The sequence below is a fragment of the Bufo bufo genome, chromosome 3 (genome assembly GCF_905171765.1).
Source record: "Bufo bufo chromosome 3, aBufBuf1.1, whole genome shotgun sequence".
Lineage (NCBI taxonomy): Eukaryota > Metazoa > Chordata > Amphibia > Anura > Bufonidae > Bufo > Bufo bufo.
In genome coordinates this window covers 458,857,446-458,877,865 of record NC_053391.1, presented here as the reverse complement: position 1 = coordinate 458,877,865, position 20,420 = coordinate 458,857,446, and the positions used below count along the sequence as shown (strand labels likewise).

Here is a 20,420-nt window from a genome sequence, read left to right as displayed (position 1 = left end):
GCAGCACAAAATGCCTTTTCTGTGCGGTGAATGCCTAATGTTTTGGGCCTCGGAGGAATTCAACACCACGTGTTTCAACTATTATCATTAGGGTTTTTTTCAATAGGGGGGATTTCGTTAGCCATGTTTTTAATCCAATTTTATCTTTTTAGTTATTTTAAAGATATGTATTTTACCTGTATTTGTACTGGCCTTCTGTAAAACTGATATCCATTGACCGTCTAAAATATCTCCAGCCAGATAATCATTTGATCTTTTTTGTATGGTGAATGCATCATTTATGGGGCCTGTAATAAACTGGCATGCAGTAAAATTGATATCCAATGACCGTGTAATCTACCTCCAGCCGCATACTTGTTCTTTTCTATACACAGAATGCATACTTTTTGGGGCCTGTAGTCCACTGGCCTGCTGAATTTTTTTTATATCCGATTACCGTGTAAACTACCTCCAGCGACATACTTACTTGTTCTTTTCTGTATGCTGAATGCATAATTTTTGGGGCCTGTAGTCCATTGGCCTGCTGTAAAATTGATATCCAATGACCGTGTAATCTACCTCCAGCCACATACTTACTTGTTCTTTTCTGTACGCTGAATGCATAATTTTTGGGGCCTGTGGTCCACTTGCCTGCTGTAAAATTGATATCCAATGACCGTGTAATCTACCTCCAGCCACATACTTACTTGTTCTTTTCTGTATGGTGAATGAATAATTGTTGGGGCCTCGGAGGAATTCAACACCACTGACGACCACATGTTATCGAATTTTGACTATTATCATTAGGGGTTTTTTCAAGAGGGGGAATTTTGTTAGCCATGTTTTTAATCCAATTTTATATTTTTAGTTCTTTTAAACATCTGTATTTGTACTGGCCTGCAGTAAAATTGATATCCATTGACCGTGTATTATACCTCTGGCCACATAATCACTTGATCTTTTCTGTCCGATGAATGCCTTATGTTTGGGGCCTGTAGTCCAGTGGCCTACAGTAAAATTTGTATCCATTCACCGCATAATGTACCTTGAGCCACATAATCTTTTATTTCAGGTGAATGCTTTATTTTTAAGGCTCGTACTCTCGTGGCCTAAAATAACTATTTTATAGGCTCCAACAGGGCACATTTCAGAGAATTTCCCTTTAAGACGCATAAAAATGGCCCCTGATTAAAATACATATTTTTTGTAGGAATTTTTGCCATTGATTACCCTCTGGTATGTCACTGTGCATGTTGTGGGATGATTTGTGCACTTCTTGTAAGTATTTGGTGGCTGCAATAATGACCTGAAGGTTTTTGAGGTTCGCCTGCCATTATTGTGAATGGGGTCAGCCACAAACTTGCGGTTCGCGAACATTTGATCACGTTCGCACGATCACGTTCACGATCCATAGGGGCCGATGTTCATCCATCACTTCTCACAAAGTGACTTCAGACCTGAACTGGTCCTTAAAAAGTGGGTTTTGCTTCTAAACTTCTAAGCATTCTAACGTCCCCAAAAAATAAAATGACATTCACAAAATGATCCAATCATGAAGTACACGTATGGGGAATGTAAAGTAATAACTATTTTTGGAGGTATTACTATCTATTATAAAAGTAGAGAAATTATTAGACAAATTTTGGTACATTTGGCATTTCTTTATAAATAAAAAAATAATAATTTTACCACTGTCATGATGTACAATATGTGACGAGAAAACAATCTCAGAATAGCCAGGATAAGTAAAAGCGTTTTAAAGTAATTACCACATAAGTGACACATGTCAGATTTGCCAAAAATGGCCTGGTCCTTAAGGTGAAAAATGGCAGGGTCCTGAAGGGGTTAAAGACTTAATTGTGGTGAAAAAATGATTTATAAGTAGTGTTGAGTGCGAAGATTCAAACAGCGAATATTAATCACGAATATCAGCACTTTGAGAATTCGCGAATATTTAGAATATAGTGATATACAGTATATCCATAATTTCGAATATTCTATTTTTTTTTTTCAATAGTACTACACATGATCCCTCCCTGTTTATAGCTTGAGAGCCAAAGAGAAGGCTGCAATATCTCTGTCATAGCTTAGCAACATCCATAGCAACCAATAGGAAAGTTGCCTACCCCTTACTATATCTGAAAATTTTCAGCAGCTATTTTGTGCTGTTTCATGCAGTTGTGTGTGAGAGAGAGAGAGAGAGAGAGAGTGTGAGAGAGAGAGAGAGAGAGAGAGAGAGAGAGAGAGAGGAGTGTTAGACAAGCAAAGCAGGAAAGGGAAGTGGATGTTATTCTCCATCTTGGGACAAATGATCTGGCTTGCAATGAGGTTTCAAAGGTGACAGAAGCTTTTCACACACTTGGAAAGGATATACGGGAGGTTGCATCAACTGTTTCATTCTCTGCAGTTTTGCCTGTGCATAACCTTCAGCATGACAGGAAGATGCGCATTAAGGAATTCAATGTATGGCTTGGTGAATGGTGTCTGAACCAAGGGTTTGGCTTTGTGTCTCATGTTAGCTCTTGTTGGAATGGAAAAGAACTGTACAAGAAAGATGGTTTGCATCTTTCTCTCAAAGGAACGAATGTCCTCGGTAAACAGTTCCAGGTATTTGCTAAGAAGCATTTAAACTAGGAAAGGGGGGCAAAAGAGTGATAATCCAGCAGTCCAACTGCCCCCCGGAACAATGCCAGAAGAGGCCAGTAGCACAAAGGTTAAGAAATGACAAGCTCAGAGTCTTGTCTACAAATGCTCGCAGTCTAGGGAATAAGATCAATGAACTTGAGGCTATAATGGCATCTGAGAATATAGATGTAGTGGCTGTTACTGAGACGTGGTTCAAGGGGAGTAATGACTGGGATATATCAATACCAGGGTTCTCTCTATACAGGAAAGACAGAGAAGGCAAGAAGGGGGGAGGGGTGGCCCTGTATGTGAAAGATAACATAAAATCTAATTTGATACAAGTTAGCGAGAACAATTTAGAGTCAGTTTGGGTTACCGTGCAGCTTGATAATCATAAGGTAACTCGTGTAGGTGTAATATATAGACCACCTAGCCAAGTCAAAGAATTAGATGATCTACTAGTTGAGGAAATAGCTAAAATGACATTGAAGGGGGAAGTTATCATTACGGGAGACTTCAATCTTCCAGATGTAAACTGGAAAACCAAAATAGCTAGTTCTGCCAGGAGTACAGATATTCTAAATTCCCTACTGGGATTATCTCTACAGCAAGTAGTGGAGGAGCCAACCCGGAAGGAGGCCATTTTAGATTTAGTATTCACAAATGGGAATTTGGTATCTGATATTACTGTAGGGGAAAGCTTGGGATCTAGTGATCACCAGTCAGTGTGGTTTACTATAACTACAGTGACTGAGTCACACCACACAAAAACAAAACTTTTAGATTTTAGAAAAACAGACTTTTCTAAAATTAGATTAGTGGCATACAAGTCCCTATCAGACTGGAACAGTTTCATTGGAGTCCAGGAGAAATGGGACTACTTAAAAGAGGCACTATTGAAGGCAACAGAAAATTGCATTAGGCTTGTCAGTAAAAGCAAAAAAAGGAAGAGACCACTGTGGTACTCAGCAGAAGTGGCCAAAATCATTAAAGACAAAAAGATAGCATTTAGGAATTATAAAAAAAAAAAAACGAGGATGACAGACAAATTTATAAGATTAGGCAGAGAGAGGCCAAACAAGTTATAAGAGCTTCCAAAGCACAGGCAGAAGAGAAATTAGCTCAGTCAGGGAAAAAAGGCCAGAAGGCATTCTTCAGATACATAAATGAAAAAAGGAAACTAAAACAAGGAATTACCAAATTAAAAACAAAAGAAGGAAGGCATATAGAAGAAGATAAAGAACTAGCTGACTGCCTCAATGAATATTTCTGTTCAGTTTTTACAAAGGAAAATGAAGGAGAAGGACCTCAGTTAGGAAACCCTGAAGGTGTCTCAGGATGACATTCTGGCGGTCAACGGTTATTCTAAGCTGAGTGTACCTGCACTCGTCAGATCGCAGAAGATAAGCAGCTTAAGGCTTGGCGAATACCAGCTTGGGAGACTGGTTGGGAATCCCTAGTTCCGTTGACTTAAAAAGGCTTTCAAGACTGTCAACCTGGCAATGGATTTACTGTCTGATACAGCGCAACAACAGCTGAAGTTGGCGGCCAAAACCATGACCCTGGTGTCAGCGGCCTGCAGGCCTTTGTGGCTTAAGCCTTGGGTCCCTGACAATTAAATATAATTTATGTAGCCTTCCCTTTGAGCCCAACCATTTGTTCGACTCAGAGTTGGATAAGATTATGGAAGACCTGTCAGATAAAAAGGGGAAGAGTCTTCCCCATCAGTCCTTTCAGGGGCGGAGCAGACAAAACCGTGGTGGTAGGTCTGACCAGCAGTCAAGAGCCCGGAGGGACTGGGCAGCGCAGCGAAGAGGTTCGAGGCGCTCTCGTGAAGGAGCCAAGGATAAAAAATCCACCTCCTGACTATGGGCCTCCTCAAGGCTCTTGGATGACTCCCGTGACTCCTGCCATCCGGCCAGAAGACTTCCCCACTCCCCTGCCTCATCTTCCCATCGGAGGTCATCTCTCCCATTTCAAGGATATCTGGATCCGAGAGATTTCGGATCCCTGGGTCCTGAATGTCATATCAGAGGGGTACTCAATCAATCTTCTTTCTCTGTCTCCGGACAGGTTCATCAGAACCAAACTTCCACAGGCCGCAAGGCAGTCGGTTCTGGAGGCTTACATTCAGGATTACATCCACAAGGGGGCTCTGGAGAAGGTTCCGGCAGGGGAATGGGGCTTAGGGATTTACTCACCAGTGTTTCTGGTTCCCAAGGCGTCAGAGGATCTCCGGATGATTATCGATTTGAGATTCTTCAATCGATACATAAGGAAAGTAAGGTTCCGTATGGAAACCATCAGGTCAGTGGTTCATGTTCTCAATCCTGGAGATGTGATGGCAACCCTGGACCTCAAGGATGCATATTTGCACATCCCGATTCATCCTGCTTCCAGGAAATATCTCAGGATCGCGTCCTGGTGTCAGGTGTCACCAGACACCTTCAGTTCGTTGCCCTTCCCTTCGGCATTTCTTCTGCCCCTCACACTTTCACCAAGGTGGTATTTTCTGTGGTGGCGGCCAAGACTCCAAGGACTGACCATCATTCCTTATCTGGACAATTGGCTTTTAAAAGCCTCTTCCTTTGTTGTCCTGACCCACCATCTTCATGTAGCGATTTCCTTTCTGTTCCGCCTAAGGTGGATCATCAACTGGCAGAAGTCGAACGTGAGCCCGTCGACTTCAGTAAGATATTTAGGCTTCATAATCGACTCCGTTGGGAGATCTCTCCGGTTGACTCCAGAAAGAAGATCCATCAGTCGATGGATTAAGGAGGCTAATGGGGAATCCTTTGTTTCCCAATCTCTAGACCCTCCGGGGTTTGTAAAAGCCCATTCTACGAGGTCTGTAGCTACTTCTTTTGCCGAGAGGAGTCTTCTTCTGCTCAACATGATTTGTAAATCTGCCTCCTGGAGCTCTGAATCAACATTCATCTCCCATTATAGACTAGATGCCAGATTAGCTGAGTACTCGGCCTTTGGGCAGACTATTCTTAGTTCTGCCAGGCATGATGGCCCTCCCTAGGGGTTCTTCTTGCTATCTCCCCATCTGTGCTGCTGGTAGGACGTAAGGGAATCGTTAATTTCTAACGATAATTTGTTTTCCCTTAGTCCTAACAGCAGCACACAAATTCCCACCCTAGCAAGACTAGTTTTTTCTTGCTATAACACAATGGGCTGGAGGTGATTCCCTCCTTTATAGGGGAGGTTTAAGTGTTTAATTATTACTTGGGCTCATTAAAAATTCCGCCGGTCCTACCAGTCCATGGGGGGTGGTTAACCCCATCTGTGCTGCTGTTAGGACTAAGGGAAAACAAATTATCGTTAGAAATTAACGATTATTGTCTGCATCTTTTGCCTGTGAAAAAAAAAAAGTCTTTACCTGTAGGGAGGGAATATTGGTCTTTAACTTTAGGGAGGGATTACTGCCTGTGTCTTTTTTCTGTGAAAGAAAAAGAGTAAAAAAAAAAGTATTTTTGTTTTAGTGTTAATGTTTTAGGGTTTCATTTGTTAGGGAGGGATTATTGCGTACGTCTTTTGTCTGTGAAAAAATAAATAAATAAATAGATAAAAGTATTTGCCTGTGTTATAGTGTTACTGTTTTAGGGTTTCATTTGCTAGGGAGGGATTATTGTCTGCATCTTTTATCTGTGAAAAAAACTAAAAATAAAACAAAACAAAAAAATCTTTGCCTCTGTATTAATGTTATTGTTTTAGGGTTTTGTGTCTTTTTTTTTCTTTTTTGCCCCAATGTCCCCAACCCAATAAAGTTTGCCCAAACGCCCTGATTATTTTCTTTTTATATATTTTTTCTGTTGTTTAAAAACATTGTGGTCATTTACTAATTTGGTGAAATGCTCCTCTACCCACGGAGGGGCGGACACAGGTGGCAGGGGCGTCCACCTGATCCGTGATTCATCTTAGGACGCCGAGGCAGTGGTGTCCTTCGTGACCCAAGCCAGTGACATGGAGTCCTCTGCCCCGGCAATGAGCAGCAGCATGCCGGATCCGTCTCACAAATGCATTGCAAGGACGAATCCGTCTCTCCGCTTGTCATGCGGACAGAACGATCCGTCTTGTACATTTTTTCACATTTTTACCCGTCTGCGCATGCGCAGGCCGGAAGGACGGATCCGGCATTCCGGTATTCTGAATGCCGGATCCGGCGCTAATACATTCCTATGGGAAAAAATGCTGGATCATTCAGGCAAGTCTTCAGTTTTTTTCGCAGGAGAGAAAACCGTAGCATGCTGCGTTTTTCTCTTTTGCCTGATCAGTCAAAACGACTGAACTGAAGACATCCTGATGCAAACTGAACGGATTACTCTCCATTCAGAATGCATGGGGATAAAACTGATCAGTTCTTTTCCGGTATAGAGCCCATGTGACGGAACTCTATGCCGGAAAAGAAAAACGCAAGTGTGAAAGTACCCTTATCCCTTTATTCCTTTAACATCGCACGGTGGGGGGTTTCCCCCACTCCTCACCGTGACAGTATGACCACAAAGGCTCCTTGCTTGGAGCCTTCAGAAGAGGGTGCAGCATGTGTCGCCTGCCATTTTCTGGTGCACATGCTTATCCTCCGGAGGGAGGGTGAAAGGGGAACCCTGTTACAGTGCAGTTCTCTGTAGCTCTGGTTGCAGTTGGTGTGAACTGGCACTTGTGTTTGGGTCTCTCCTCGTCCACGTCTCAGTGGTTCTGTCGCTTGTGTCGGTCTGGCTGGCTGCAGTCCTTGATGTACTGGCTTTGGTGTATGCTGGTCTGGGATGCATGCTGGCAGCGACTTGGGCTGAACCGTGTCTGAGAGTGGACGCAGTGATCAGTGCGGTCTCTCCGGGCTGTTTGTTGGCTGGCGCCCTGGTTCCTGTGTGTTGCTCCAGGGGCTGGCAGCTGGCGCCCTGGTTCCTGTGTGTTGCTCCAGGGGCTGGCAGCAGTTTTGGGGAGACTCGCTTGCACTGACACTGATTCTGTTACTTTTTCCCTTCTCCCATCCCTGTTTTTGCTTTCCTCACTAGTTTCCCCTTTTTTTTTTGGTGGGGGGGCTTTGAGGGGTGGGAGTGTCACGACTATGTGTCACGACTATGGTTATGGTCGTGACTCTTAGATCCGCATGCAGTTGCCAGCGGCCAGGTTACTTGATTTGCCGCAGGTGAGGGCTGTGAGCTTGTTGCCTCACGTGTGGTTGCCGCTGGCAACATGATGTTGTTGGCAGTGTAGCAGCCTGAGCTGGTTGCTAGACCACTCACTGTCAATGCATGTGGTTGCCTCTGGCAACTTGTCTTTGTATGTGTGCACTTTCCCTGTTTGGTGTGCACGGGGCTTAAGTTGTGTGTGCATTTCCCTTTAAGTGGCTTCACTACCCTGTCTGGTGTTGGAAGGGTTAACTCCCTTCCTAGTGTGTCTGAGTGGGTGTGGCTGCTTGGGCTATTTAGCTTCCTCTGGAGACCTGAAGCTGAGGGGTACTCCAGCCATGCTGTATGCTGGAGTCTTCCTCCTGGTCTTCTAATGCCAACTGTCCAGTGAGGGTCACCCTTGTGGTCATAAGTAATGTTTAGATGTTAAGATTATGTTCCTGTGATATCTCACCTTATTGCAGTTATGGTGTCCTGGTTTCCTGTGTGATTTTGTGGTGTGTGCTGTGTCCTTTTGTGTTGGTGTGGACATCAGCACTTGTGCACGGGTTCCAGTCTGTGTGTCTGTGGCAGGTAGGAGTGGAAGAGGTTTCATTTACCTGCCATATCCATATGCTGTATATGTACTCCTCTTCTTGCAGCTTGGCCAGTTTAGACTCCTGTTCAGCCGTGATGTGGAGGAACAGGTCGTCTTACTCTGCTCCTAGTCCAGGGATTCCCTGAGGGCTAGTAGAGACCCGAGGTTCCGGAGTATGAGCCCTCCTACCATCTGTGTTGGCTCATACGGTTAGGAGTCAGGGTCAGAATTAGGGACGTATTTAGGAGGTGACCTGCTCCCTGATCCTGTCGTCCTGGCCTAGCAGCTTCCTATTATCGCATGGTGGGGGGTTTCCCCCACTCCTCACCGTGACACATCGTGCCAAGGGTACGTAGGGTTGCCAGCCACTTCCGACGCACCCCAACCGCCACCGTGTCCTTATCCAAACTGCAGCAGGACAACAATCTGCCACCTCACAGGCTGATTGTAGACAGCGTGACGCAGTGGAACTCCACCCTCCACATGCTCGAGAGGTTGTGGGAGCAGCAACGGGCAGTTAAAGAATACCTGCTGGACCAAGGCACTTCCGGGCCATCACACCCACTCCCCTACATCACCAAAGCGGAGTGGGGGCAGATACACCAGGTCTGCCACGTGTTGGCCCCATTCGAGCAGGCAACCAAGATGGTCAGCGGGGAGCATGTCGGCCTCAATGAAGTGCTCCCCATAGTGTTCCTGTTGGACAGGACACTAGATTGTCTGTCTGCTTGAGGCTGGGGAGGAGTTTGCCGACGTCCAGGAGTCTGGGCCTGAGCAGCAGGAGGACCAAGATTTCATGGTCCTGGGCAGCCAAGAAGAGTCACAGTGGGCTGTCCTCCTACCCATGGCTGCCCACATGCTGCTATGCCTCAGGAGGGACCCCCGGATCAGGAAAATTGAGGAGAGGAATGAGTTTTGGTTGGCCACCCTTTTAGACCCTCGCTGCAAGGGGAAACTGGAGCAGTTCATCCCAGCAAGCCGGAGGGAGGCCCATATGCAAAACCTGCGGGCCTGTCTGCTCCTCTGGCTGGAGCAGGCAAACCCTCAGCCTCACACTCCAGTTCTCCCCGCCCATCTCACCCAGCAGGTGGTTGGCCCAAGCACCTCCAGTCGAGCAGGTGATCTTATGGGTGAGATTAGGCTGTTCTACCAGCCTGCGCGATCCAGTAGTAGCAACAGCAGTCACCACCAGCGGCAGGCCCGTATGGTGGCAGACTACATGGGGTCCGTCGGTGCTTCCGACAGCATGAGCACCGATGACCCCATTGAGTACTGGGTTGCCAGGCTTGACCCTGCCGTGAGCTCTCTCAGTATGCGCTGGAAGTAATGTCTAAGCAGACATTCAGCGCTGCAGGTGGGGTGGTCACCGACAAGTGGACCCGTCTGTCCACTGACTCCGTGGACAGACTGACATTTATCAAAATGAACGAGTCCTGGATCATTGTTGAATTTCTTTAAAAAAAAGTTGGCGACCAATTTTTTGTTATTTTTAAATCTTTCAGTTTATATATTTTTTTTAATTAATTTATTAAACCTCTTATTTATGTATTCATTAATTTAACTAATTGTTGAAAAATGTATATATATAGTACACATTAAGCCAGTTTTAATAACGGACGCTAGAACAGTAGTGCATAAACATTAGTAGCAACATTATATGTTAAATCTCAAGGGAACTTTACTACATTGGCTTTTTGTGTTGAATAACTTGATTCAATTGATTAATCGTTTCATCCCTAGTATAGTGTAACCCTTATTCCTCTGTATGATCTCTAGACACTGCCCTCCATACATAAACCATATTGGAAAATAGAATTCTCAGTTACCAATTGGCACACAGCGCTCCACACGCTGCCAGCACCAGTCTGCTCTCAGTTTCCATATCGGGCACATCGAGTCTAGAGAAGAACACTGCGGTAACGCAGCCTGCCGCGCCGTGTGCTGATTCCTCCAAGCGAGAGTGCAGCAGGACTGGCGTGGTTCAGCCCGCCTCTCTCATCCTCCTTTTGTCTGTGAAGAGTCATGTTTACGGACGCTCGCACTACCCATACATGATCAGCGCCACACACACGCCGAATTACAGCCATCGGCAGCACCCAGCTGTTCTCTGCCCCTCAGAGCACAGAATCCAGTGAGGAACCAGCTTGCCTCAGCCCGGGTGTGCAAGTGTCCCCGGCTCTGCCGCCGGGATCAGTTCCCCTCCCCTCGGTGATGACTCAGTCACGGTCCCCGGCTGCTGGCGGGGTCCTCAGCGGCTGCCTCCAGTGAGCAACCCGGATCATCGATCGCAGGTCATGCTGCTGAATAAGCCTTCAGCTGCAAGACTTGGCTACATACAGGGGTTAGTGTCACACAGCCCAGGGCAGAGATCACCAGGAAGGGGCTGACAGGCACCGGGAAGTACCTACACTGTCATCCAGCAGAGCAGAGTTTGGAGTCTGTTTTGAAGGCACCATGTGTTCTCGAGTTACATCGAACAGCCGGCAAACTTACCCCACAAAACAAATGCAGCTTTGCTTCATCTTTGTGGACTTGACATAGAAATTCAGATCCTGTAGGTTCCAGAAAAACATACAGTAATCCGGTCCTCTACAATGCAGATATCTGGATGGGGAGAACATTTCAGGGCTTCCAGGGAGAGATTGGGTAGATAGATAGATTATAGCATGATGGATAAAATGTATATATCTATCTACCCCATCTCTCCCTGGAAGCCCTGCATTCTCCTCCTCCAGACATCTGCATTGTATAGGACCGGATTACTGTACATTTTTCATGAACTTAAAGGAATATGAATTTCTATGTCAAGTCCACAAAGATGAAGGAAAGCTGCATTTGTTTTGTGGGGTAAGTTTACCGGATGTTCGATGTAACTCGAGAACACATGGTGCCTTCAAAACAGACTCCAAACTCCGCTCTGCTGGATGACAGTGTAGCTGCTTCCCGGTGCCTGTCAGCCCCTTCCTGGTGAAGTCTGCCCAGGGCTGTGTGACACTAACCCCCGTGTGTAGCCAATCCTCACAGCTAAAGGCTTATTCAGCAGCATGACTTGCGATCGATGGTCCGGGCTGTGCACTGGAGGCAGCCACTGAGGACCCCGCCAGCAGCCGGGGACCGGGACTGAGTTATCACCGAGGGGAGGGAACTGATCCCCATGGAAGAGCCGGGGACACTTCCACACCCGGGCCGAGGCAATATGGTTCCTTACTGGCTTCTGTGCTCTGACGGGCAGAGAATGGCTGGGTGCTGCCAATGGCTGGAAACCCATCATGTGTGTGGCGCTGATCATGTATGGGTCGTGCGATCCATGGTAACCATGCCTGTAATGGTCGCGTACACACACACACAGGGGGGAGGGAAGTGACCACTGCGCTCCACCCTTACCCCTGGCCCTGCCTACTTGCTTCGCGAGTCCTAATGACAGGGGACAACTGGACGGCAATCCCTAACTTGGGATAAGTGCAGGGATGACAGACAGACAAACAACAGGACGTGAACGGACCGAGTCAATACCAGGAAAGCTGCAAAGTACAAATGGAGCAAGCAGAGAATTGTCAGGAGAAGCCGGGGTCATAAATACCAGGAGAGCAGAGAAGAACAAGAGGAGTCCTAAGAGAGTAGTCAGGTGGGAGCCGAGGTCACAATACCAGGACGGATGCGCAGTACAGGAGGAGCAGGCAAAAGGATGGTCAGGGAACAGGATCAGGTAAGTATTCAGCAGTCCAACAAATAGCCAGGAACCTAGAAATTAACAGGCAACCTGTAGCCAGCAGGCTGCCTGTATTTATAGTGGGGAGTGAGGGTCATGTGACGTGGCCAGCGTCACATGACCGACAGAACAACCAGTCGAGCACCGAGTGATCAGCTCGGCGCTCAAGGCAGACTAGGAGCAGGGAGCCACCCAGCTAGTAAAGCCGCCCTGGGAATGAGGTCAAACACAGAACCTCATTCCAAAAGCTAAGCAACAGTTCTGAGGGCAATGGGGGACCGAGTGCACCTTCGGAACCCCGTGACAATGCCTCTTCACAGACAAAAGGAGGATGACAGAGCCACTGCTAAACCCCGCTGGTCCTGCTGCTTTCTTGGCTTGGAGGAATCAGCACACGGCACGGCAGGCTGCGTTACCGCAGTGTTCTTCTCTAGACCCAATGTGCCCGATATGGGAACTGAGAGCAGACCGGTGCAGGCAGTGTGTGGAGCTAATGTTGTACTAATTTATTGTGGGCTGTACAATTTTGTCAAAGGAAAATATTGAATTTTGTATGCATGGGAGCACATTCCTCTAGACGACTAACCTACAATCAATAAACAATTTTGTCAAAGGAAAATATAGCATTTTGTATGCATGGGAGCACATTCCTCTAGATGACTAACCTGCTGCTGTAAGAGGTGTCTAAGTTTATTTTTGTTGTTGCCCAGGTCTAATGGGGGCCCATTCCTGGGAACACATTCCTGCTGCAAACAAAGAACCAGCTATGTGTAGGCCTTAGACTCAACCATTACCATGTACCTGCTGCTGTCTGTCCTGAGCATGTTGACTTATGTGTAGGCCTTATACTCCAGCATTACCTTTATCTGCTGCTGTCTGTCCTGATCTTGATTAATTATGTGTCGGTCTTGTCCTACAGCGTTACCATTTCCCTGCTGCTGTCTGTTCTGTTCCTGCTGAGTTAGGGCCAGCTACGTGTATGCATTATAATACAGCGTTACCATTTCCCTGCTGCTGTCTGTTCTGTTCCTGCTGAGTTAGGAACAGCTCTGGGTATACTTTACATTACAGCGTTACCATTTTCCAGCTTCTGCTATCTGTCCTGCTCCTGCTGATTTTGGTCTAGCTAGGTGTAGGCCTTATACTATACCCTTAACAATTATCTGCTGCTGCTGTTTGTCCTGATCCTGCTAAGGACTACCAGCATGGACCACTTATTCGCCCTTGGACTTTATCAACTATTGAGTATTATAATTCTCTTAAAGTGTTGTGCATGCTTAATATTTTGCACATATGCTCTGTTTGTCATAGATTGTCAATATTTATATATATATATATATATTTAAATATTAAAATTTGTTTGAATAAAATATAATCATGCAGTTTTACGCTTCTTTCAACAAAAAAAGTTTTTTAAATGTATTTTATATGTTATAATTTTGCTTTACTTGGGTTTTGGGTGTCCCTAGTTGTGGTTCTTAATACAATTAGGTGGGGACCGCATGTGAGCTTCCCTTGTCAAAAGGTCTTGTGCAGTTAACATTATACAGAACTGATTGAGGACCCTAATAAAATTGTATTATTTTATTATTTTCTTGTTTGTTTTAATCAGGATATAGGTTCGAACATGGTGTTGTCTGTCGTCCTGAACAGGATGCCTAACTTCCATGTGGACCTCTCCACATGTTTGGGTGTGACTGGCGTTATACTCATCCTTGTGGTAATCCTGTTTTGGGAATGGAGCGTTATTGCCACATGTCTATATATAAATATATACATTTTTATTTGATGTTTCTTCTTGACAACTACAGTATGTAATGATAATGTGCACATGTGATTTTTATAGAATCAAAGCTTTTCACTTTACAATATAAAAAGTGGTATATATAATATTCTTGCAGCCATGTCACCATTTTGGGAGTTATTCTTATCATTTCCAAGGTTTGCTATCATGTGATAGCATAGACTGGATGCATTTGTAGCTCAGCTTGTGTTCACTTTCTGGTGCGAACACATGATCTGTTATCATGTGAACGCCCTGTCTATGGACACTCGCGGCCTGTATGTGTTCCTCCTTCGATGCGATCACATTATTGCATCACATTTTTCTTTACGTAATGCGGAAGCAATGCGCCAACATGCGCAGTTAACCAAACGGGAGGCTATATTGGATCTATGCTGGTTAGTTCTTGGCCCCCTCCATTATGTTTTTAATCAGTACACCTGATAATTTAGTGACAAAATTGCTTTTCGATATATTTTTTTCATATAAAAATTTGAGGAATTAAGCAGATAATATGAATTCACATACGTTTATGGAAGTTATTAATCTCTCCACAGTATGGATACTAGTATATTTTTGCATTTTTTTATCATTATTTTTTACTTTTAGACACAATACGAATCTAACACATTAAATCAAATTCTATTATTAATAGTTTTCATTAAATAATCACCTGAGTTTGTATTTGTACTTGCCACCATTCACTTTTGTCACTGCTTGAGAAAGGTCCCATTGTGTGGCCTGCAACGTCGCTTTTATACATATACATATATATGTATAAATTTTATTTAATTTTTTTAAATTTCTTTTGGGCTTTACAATCGGAAAAATGCTTTAAAATAAAATTCAAAGGAATATATTGAAATTTGTATGCATAGGAACACATTCCTGCTGCCAACAAAGAACATGCTGCTGTCAGCAGTGTATAAGTTTATTTTTGGGGTTGCCCGGTCTGGCGGGGGCCCATTCATGGGAAAATATTCATCCTACAAACAAAGAACTGGCTCCTCTCTGTTCTGACTGAGTTTGGCCCAGCTATGTGTAGGGCCTAATACTACACAATTATCATTTACCTGCTTATGTTTGTCCTGATGGGTGTGGTGGAGCTATGTGTAGGCCTTATACTACTATGTTACCATTTACCTGATGCTGCTGCCTGTCCTCATCCTGAAAAGTTTTACCCAGGCCTAAAGGGTCCTTACTGCAACTTTATCAATTTAAATTACATAAAAACATAACAATATAAAAAAACGTAACCACACTTTATGACAGGAAAACAATATTTATTTACAAACAGCCCTCTAAGGCAAATTTTTGAACACTTCATGGAGGCCTGATATTTCCATCATTTTTTTTCCATGCAGCACCTCCATCTTGCGCAGCTGCCTCCACATGTCCTGCAGCCGCCTTCGCATGTCCTGCATGCCTCCATCGTGTTGGGCTTGCAGCTGGACCCTTTTTTTTTAGCAATTGAACTGTTAGGATAGAATATTTAAAATTAAGGGCAATTCATATTAAGATGCATGGATACCGAATGATATTGCTATGTAAACATATTTACCCTCCTGGCGGGGGCTGGTGATAAACTCCTCCTCTTCATTAGGAGCCGGGTGTGTGGAATCTGGCTTCTGGGAGGGACCAGACTTCAGGTGGTGTTGGTGGTGCATCAGGCTCTTGCTGGGAGGGTCTGGCCTGGTCTCCCTCCTCATTGCCAGACACCACCACCACCTCCATCTCGTCTGTCGACGACCTGCGACGGACTGAGGGAAGTGGAACCCCTGTAATCACACAATGTTCAGAATTTAGATCAAACAACTCAGAACTCATAACATATGAAAATTCACACCTTAATGACCGGCCTATTTTTCACCATTCTGGCCAGGCCATCTTTAGCAAATCTGACATGTTTCACTTTATGTGGTAGTAACTTTAAAACGCTTTTACTTATCCATGCCATACTGAAATTGTTTTCTTGTCACATATAGTATTTCATGACAGTCGCAACATTAATTCTCAAAATTTTATTTTTATATTTAAAAAAGTACCAAATTTACCAAAAATTTGATCACTTGGAATGACACTTTTTGTGATGTAAGGTGGGAAAAAAATGTAATTTACATTTTTTTTTTTTTTTACAGTGTTCACCTGAGGGGTTTAGGTCTTGTGATATTTTTATACAGCTGGTTATTATTGACCTGGCCATACCTAATATGTATACTTTTTATTTGAATTTTAGTATTACACATTAATGGCACTTTGGAACCCCAAAAAATAATGTTTTAGTGTCTCCATATTCTGAGAGCCATATTTGTTTTATTTTTTGGGCGATTGTCACAGCAGCGGACCCGATGGACACCCTGCACGCACATGTTTGAAGCTTGCACATGCCGCGGTCAGGGCTGACCGCGGCCGTGCAGGGGTTAATGCGCCGGCATCGCTGATTTCACCGATGCCGGCACATACAGCAGTGGTCCGGCTATCAGTGACTGCCGGACCCCTGCCCCGATCGGGCGGGCGCAGCTCCTGCACCCGCCAAATCACCATGCAGTACATTTACCTCACTGGGATTTAAATCACGTCCAGATCTGATGTACATGTACGTCATTGGGCGTTAATGAGTTAAGTGTGTAATGTATCTAATGTAATGATGTACGGGGCCTTTTACTGGAATACAGAATGATTGCAGTTTATGTTTATATACACACACACGCATATACTGTATATATTTCTGTGTGTTTGTAAAATGCACAAAATCAGCTAGTTACATCATAAATTTGTACCTCGCTGTGTGTATAAATATATATATACTCATGGCGAGGTAGAGATGCATGTACGATGTAACCGGCTGATTTGCTACATGTCACACCAGTTAACAAGTAATCATTTGTAAAGGGATGAAATACTTATTTTCATAACTGTATATATACATTACAGAGTGTTGGCGAGAGATACAAAAGTAATGTAAGCATTGTACCTGGACATATTCTGTCACAGATCTTAAATCGTACAATTTTTTCAAAAAGGCCATCCGAGGGTGATTGACCTTAAATTTTATTTTCAGCTCAGACAGGATCTCCCTCACAATGGCCTGCTTCTCTGCATGAACCCGGGTGCGGTCGTAGCCCCGCTCCAACATGCGCTGCAGGATAAAGACGCAAGCATATAATCCCATTTTTTTAAATTCAAGTATTGAAAATAATGTCCTCAACAAAACATCAAAAAGTATTTAAGTCTTTGAACGGGAAATATTAGATTTAATCTTACCGTTATAAGATCGGATTGTATTGCAATTTTATGTGTGTGGGGTCTGAGCAATCGGATATTGGCCAGCTGAGCAGAGATGTACCTGTATTGCACCCTGCGTAACTCTAAATGAACCAGCAAATACTGGAGGTAACACAAAGAAAGCTTCTCCTGAGTTCCGACCAACAGGACACAAATGTAATCTATAGACTGTGCTTGTCTGTGTGTGTGGGGTATATAGTGTGCGGCAGGAAAATGGATGTGCAATGTGAATGTGAGAGATATTTCTCTGCTGTCCATACATACCTGCTACTGACATAGTGCTGTGATGTCACAACAATACCAAACAGTAATATTTACTTAGACCTGATAAAAAATTTGGATCATAAGTGGCGATAAATCGAATATTGCCCCTGCCGCTCAACACTATTTATAAGTGCAGGGAAAGGATAGGGAGGAATCATTCCACATTTATGTAGAACAGGGTTCAGTAGGGGAGGTTACTGAGTGGGTAATAGGTACAATCCTGTTACCCCTTGCTGCACTGACTGGGGATTTAAATTGCCATTGTACAGCTCTGTCATTCCAGCAAACCGTTCTTGTTATTGGGGTGAAATATTTCTACAGTACGTCTTATTTGCCCTTGTGTGGTGCAGTTATATGTTAAGCCCTTTTTGCTGTGTATTAGTGGGGAAATAAAAATATATTCACCGTCCAGCGTTGCACTTATCTGTTGAAAAGCCTTTTGTACAGTGTAAAAATAGAAAAGAATTAGGGCCTAATTGCCGTTCAGCGGTGCAGTGATATATTATACAGCCCTGTTTGCCGTGTATTAGTGGCAAAATAAAAATATATTCACTGTCCAGCATTGCACTTATCTCTTGAAAAGCTGTTGTGTTGTGTAAAAGTAGAAAAAAATTAGGGCCTAATTGCCGTTCAGCGGTGCAGTGATATATTTTACAGCCCTGTTTGCCGTGTATTAGTGGCGGAAAAAAAATATGTTCGCCGTCCAGCGTTGCATTTATCTGTTGAAAGGCAATTTGTGTAGTGTAAAAATAGAAAAAAAAATTAGGGCCTAATTGCCATTCAGCGGTGCAGTGATATACTCTAAAGCGAAGTTTGCTGTGTATTAGTGCCGAAATAAAAATATATTCGCCATCCAGCGTTGCAGTTATCTGTTGAAAAGTCTGTTGTGTTGTGTAAAAGTTGAAGAAAATTAGGGCCTTATTGCCCTTGTGCGTTGCAGTGCTATTCTCTAAAGCTTAGTTTGCCGTGTATTAGTGGCAAAATAAAAATATATTCGCCATCCAGCATTGCAATTATCTGTTGAAAAGCCTGTTGTGTTCTTTAATAGTTGGGAAAAAAAAATCGGGCCTAATAGCCCTTGTGCAGTGCAGTGATATCTTCTAAAGCCCTGTTTGCTGTGTCTTAGTGGCGAAAAAATAAATATTGGATCTAACATTTGGTTATTTGATCTAACAGTATGCCAGACAGAGAAGTGGCAGGCCTTGCACAGGGGAGTGGCAGAGGCCTAAATGTTTCTGGTGCAGGCAGAGGTCGCAGCAGAGTAAGGTTCCACTGCAGCAGGGGTCACTTCGAGAGGTCAGAGCTCCCAGTGTCAGCTAGCGGTCGTGTCGTGACCAGCAACCCAACAGTTCTTGAATGGTTGACTCGATCTCAACTTCGTCGCAAGTGACATCACCCCCCCCCCCAGGTTCGTCAAACATAACCCTTAGTTGGCATGGCCCGGGAGCAGCCCCTGTGCCCTCACCTGTCCTCAATCTAGCTCTGTCCTTTTCTGTTCCCTCAGCCAGAGAAGTATTGTATGCTGTGGGCTCAGCTCCACTATACAGTGAGTACGAGCTACTAGAAGACAGTCAGCAGCTACTGGCAAGCCAAGATGTGGAGGAGACATCTGCCACCTCCTCCACTAGGCGGGCGAGTAGTGATGAGGAGAGTGGTGTGGTAGCTGTTGTTGCGAGCGGTCAGGCTCCTGACCCAAAGATGGTTGAGGAGGACATCAGGTATGTGCAGACAGTACTCGATGATGATGTAGTAGCTGATCACATTTGGGAGCCAGGTGATGAAGGGGCTTCATCATCATCGGGAGAGGATGGTGGCAGCTTGCCCGTGAGCCATCGGCGGAGCCAGCAAGTTGCTAGCGTGGGCGGGAGTCAGCAGGATGGCAGCAGCGAGAGGTTGGGAAGTAGCGCTGCAGGGGCTAAAGGAGGCAGCAGTGGTAGCAGTCAGTCAATGCGTAGTGTTGGGGGTAAAATCACCTACTCGTGTTGTGGCAGTTTTTTTGAAGCCGTCGGAGGATGTAAACGTGGCCATATGTAGAATCTGTGTGCAGAGGGTGAAGCGTGGCCAGTGTGCCAATATTGGCACTACGGCCCTGCGTTAACAAATGCAGCATCGCCATAAAGTGGCCTGGGAGAACCTTGGCTCTGATGTGGTGGTCCAGTCTGCCACAGCAACCGCTACATCACACACTGGCACACACCCCGTGTCTGGCACTCAAGGCTCCACCACCTGAGCCGAAGGGAGCTGTCTGTCCTTCCCATCATCTGCCGGTCCTGATGCTCCTGCTCCTCCTCCTCTTCCTACTCCTCGTCACGCATTCCATCAGAAATCGATCACCGAACCGATTGCCAAGAGACAACAGTATGCGTGCACTCATCCAACAGCGCAAAAGTTGAACGTGCTCCTGGCCAAGTTGCTGGTGCTGCAGTCTCTCCCTTTCCAAGTGGTGGACTCTGCACCATTCAGAGAACTGATGGCTTGTGCCGAGCTGAGGTGGAGAGTCCCAAGCCATTTTTTTTTTTTTTTGCAAAAAGGCAATACTAGCCCTGCACAAATATGTAGAACAGAAGGTGGGCCAGTCCTTGAGCCTGTCGGTGTCTGCCAAAGTGCACAGCAGCACCGACATGTGGAGCTGTAACTACAGTCAGGGAGAGTACATGTCCTTTACGGCTCCCTGGGTGAATGTGGTTCCTGCACAGCCACACCATAAACTTGGCCAGATGACGCCGCTTCCGCCTCTACGTGGCCACGCTGCTGGTCCAGCGACAATGTCCGCCTCTGCCTCCTCATCCTCCACCATGTCCTCAGCCTCAACTGCAGGGACAATTTACAGTGCCCCACCAGCTTACCGCATGTGCAGAGTCACGCTGTTCTGCACCTCGTTTTCTGGGCGATCAGAATCACACAGGGGAAGAACTGCTCCGTGTCCTTCAGCAAAAAATCGAATCCTGGCTTTCTCCCTGACAACTCAAAATCGGAACCATAGTGACCGACAACGGGAAAGACCATTATGTCGGTGCTGCATCAAGGAAAGCTAAACCATGCGCCCTGCATGGCACTTGTGTT

At 45.1% G+C, this 20,420-nt stretch overlaps 1 pseudogene; it reads left to right on the top strand.

The window, feature by feature from the left end:
• Window positions 1-3,956: 3,956 nt before the first annotated feature.
• Window positions 3,957-4,075, top strand: LOC120996773 (annotated as a pseudogene).
• Window positions 4,076-20,420: the final 16,345 nt, after the last annotated feature.